The following is a 3,812-nucleotide window of genomic DNA, read 5'->3' on the forward strand; positions in this document are numbered from 1 at the left end:
CACGCGCCGCGCCACCCCGCGCGGCTCACTGCTGCCCCAGCCAGGGGGAGGCCGAGAGCAGGAGGAAGCGGGGGCAGCGAGTCAAGAGTCGAGGTGTCTGCGGGGGTGGCGAGAGGTTTGGCGCAGGCAGGCGGGCTACTCCCGGGTCTAATTGCCGTGCTTCCGCCAAGGTATTGCAGCCAGGGGATGGCGAGAAGGGCGGTAGTTATGATATTTGGGTGTTTTTTTTAAAATCTCCTCAGTGGGACGGAGGCTGCTGGGACCTGGATGCAAGAAGAAATGTTTGCCTCCTGTGGACTGAAGTGGTTACACAGGAAAGTTTGCCCAAATGCACCACCATCTCACTTCCAGGAACCCTTAGCTGAGTAGGCAGCGGGCCATGAGTAATTCTTGAACTCATTTTCTGATGGCGTTGCAACCTCCCCTCACTCCTCTCCCCACTCTTTGCTCCTCTTCAACCATGTAGGGTAAGAGAGGTTGCCAACCTTCAGGAACGCCAGTGGGTTTGTGAAGTTAACCAAGTCCCTAAAGCATTGTCTGAACATATCAACATCCTCCCCTCAGTCTAAGTGCTGGATTCCAATTTGAAACAGTATCTCAAATTAGCCCTAAAGAGGGGGAGTGAATCAGAGGGGCTGAAGTCCTATTGTGCCAGTGAAGTGTGTGCAATGACCTCTTTGAAAACGTCACCTGCGTGCTCGCTTGGGCAGCACATATACTGAAAGTGGAACGATACAGAGACGATTAGCATGGCCCCTGGGCAAGGATGACACGCAAGTTCGTGAAGCGTTCCGTATTTAAAACAACAACACCACCACCTACTGCAGGGGCTATTGCATATTGGGTGCAGAATTTTCCTAGGGATAGTGTTGGGAATGGTCACTGCAACCCAGCCCTGCCATCCATGAACCCAGTTTTTCTTTACTCTTCCATACCCCCTCCTTTTCTAAACTTCTAAGACAACTGGTGCTGATTTCACAGCTAATCAATACCCACATGCTGCCTTCCTCCCACCTAAGGACCCTGAGGTCTTACATTAAAATGCACTTAATTCTGGAATCCAGTGGGCATCCATGGGCAGATGTAGTGTATGCAGGTGGGAGCAATGCACAGAGAAGCATCCCAAGCATCATCCACTGGCTGTTACAGGACCATGTTGTTTCTGAGCATTCTGTAAAATGGGACAATTCTTCTTTTGGGCAAGTTTGATGTGAGGACCAAACAGGATCATGTAAGTAAAAACCTTTAAGAACTGCAGAATGCTATTTTGTTTTTAAGTACTATTCTATTAGGCTACTATATCTTTATCAGGGCATGGTGGTGTTGGGGAGAACCCAGCCCTGGGCAGTTGGGCAAAATGAACAGGAGAGGGCGCAGCGGGGAGCGGGGGGGGGGGGGGGACTAAGAGATCTCTGGGACTGGGATTGTCGAGAGGTTCTTTGCTAAGGGACTCTCTTCTATTTGCTTTAGGAATCTAAAGTGGAGTGAAGAAGGAAAGAGAAATGTAGGGGTATTCTGAAAAGAAGAGACCGAGTCTTTTGCAGTTGGAACCCATTTAGAGAAGGTGGTCAGAGGAGGAAAATAGCCAGGAGACTGTGTACAATGTAAAGCTTCTCAGTGTCTTGGAAATCATTGAATGCACCCACCCCAGCTTATTTTATGGATTAGGAAGGTGAGGCCCAGACAGGACATTTAGCTCAAAAGGAGTGAGTGGTGGCTTCTGCTCACCTTCTATAGGGCTGCTGAGGAAGCAGTGGCCAAGAATGTGAGTTCTTGGATCCAAACCAACTTTGGGTAAGTTATTTAGCCTCTCCATGCCTGTTTCCTCGGTTGTAAAATTAGGTTAATAGTATCTACCTCATGAAGTTGTGAGATTAAATTAGGCAACGCCCTGACCGGTTTGGCTCAGTGGATAGAGCATCGGCCTGCGGACTGAAGGGTTCCGGGTTCGATTCCGGTCGGGGGCATGTCCCTTGGTTGCGGGCCCATCCCCGGTGGGGAGTGTGCAGGATGCAGCTGATCGATGTTTCTCTCTCATCGATGTTTCTAACTCTCTATCCCTCTCCCTTCCTCTCTGTGAAAAATCAAAATATATTTTTAAAAATTAGGCAACTATAAAGCTCTACTTACCACGTTTGGCATAGTTAGCACTCAATAAATGGTATTCCCCTTTCTACCCTCTGAATCTCATTTTCCTTAGTTATAAGTTGAAAAATGTTAAATCAATGATTCTTGAGAGCTTGCTCCCCCTCCCTAATGGAGAGCATGAGAATCACATGGGCTTTTATCAAATAACACATATTAACAGAGACTTACATTCTCTCTAAACAGCTTTAAAATATGACGTTGCATGGAAATGATCAGGGATAGCTTGTTGAAATGCAGATTCCTGGGTCCCAGTGATTGAAGATTTGGATCTGGAGTTTGGCTCCAGAAATCCAAGTTGTTGTTGTTGTTGTTGTTTTCTTTTTTTATATATTTTATTGATTTTTTACAGAGAGGAAGGGAGAGAGATAGAAAGTTAGAAACATCGATGAGAGAGAAACATCGACCAGCTGCCTCCTGCACATCTCCTACTGGGGATGTGCCCGCAACCCAGGTACATGCCCTTGACCGGAATCGAACCTGGGACCTTTCAGTCCGCAGGCCGACGCTCTATCCACTGAGCCAAACCGGATTCGGCATGTTGTTGTTTTTTAAAATATATTTTTATTGATTTCAGAGAGAGGAAGAGAGGAGAGAAACATCAATGAAGAGATAATCATTGATCAGCTGCCTCCTGCACACCCCCTATTGGGGATGCGCCACAAACTGGGCATGTGCCCTGACCTGGATCGAACCCTGATCTCCTGGTTCATGGGTAGACACTCAACCACTGAGCCATGCCGGCTGGGCAATCCCAAGTTTTAACATAATGCTGATGCAACATGATGCCAGGTGACATATGTCACTTGCTGGAACCAGTGGACCACATGATCTGTTCTCTTCTGGGTGATTTTGGGGGGAAATTCTCCTCTCAAGCATGAGCACTTCTGCTGTACCTAATACTGCTCGGCTCTGCCTTCACCCCTCTAACTTTAGCCCTGGCTTAAAACTCATTCCCCAGTATATCTTCCCCTCTCTACTTTAATCTTCACAATAATCCAGTAGCAGTAGCTGTGGTACACAAGCCATCATGTTCACCCCTTGGGACCTTGTGAAATGGGCAGCCTGTGATTGCCAGGAGGGCTCGAGAGCCCTGAACTGCAGAGCCACTGCATTCCATTTTGAACTGCTTATTTCCAGAGAAGTCAGAAATCTGAATTTTTCTGTGAAATTCCTAAAGTTTCAAATATCACAAATCCTTTTTTTTCCCCCCTAAAATGCCATGGGCCAAATCCAACAGGCCTGTAGGAGTAATCAGTCCATTTCAGAGTCTTCACCTTCTGCTAAGGAAAAGACCCCTTTAAAAACCATGAGCAAGGCAGAGGTAGACTGAGCTAAGAACTTTCTCCCCACACCCACTTCTGGCAGCAAAGGTCCTAAACCAGTAAACTGGGTCTGTCCAGGCAGGTAACTCCAGTTCTTAAAAAGAAAAATATCTTGGACAGCTGCTAGCTATAGTGCCGAACTCAGAATTTTTGGTAATTTAAGAACTATTAGTCTAGTTGTCTTAGGATGGACTGGAGTATTTCTGGTCCATTATTTAAGTCCCTGGGGGCAACCATGCTAGAGGGATAGATAGGTTCCGTTATGATCTTCTAGAAAAGCAACAAGTTGTTGAGCCTGCAGAGATAGAACTGAAGTCAGAGAGCAGTGAGGGCAGGCGGGCG

This window comes from Myotis brandtii, unplaced genomic scaffold (assembly GCF_000412655.1).
Source record: "Myotis brandtii unplaced genomic scaffold, ASM41265v1 scaffold1167, whole genome shotgun sequence".
Taxonomy (NCBI): Eukaryota; Metazoa; Chordata; class Mammalia; order Chiroptera; family Vespertilionidae; genus Myotis; species Myotis brandtii.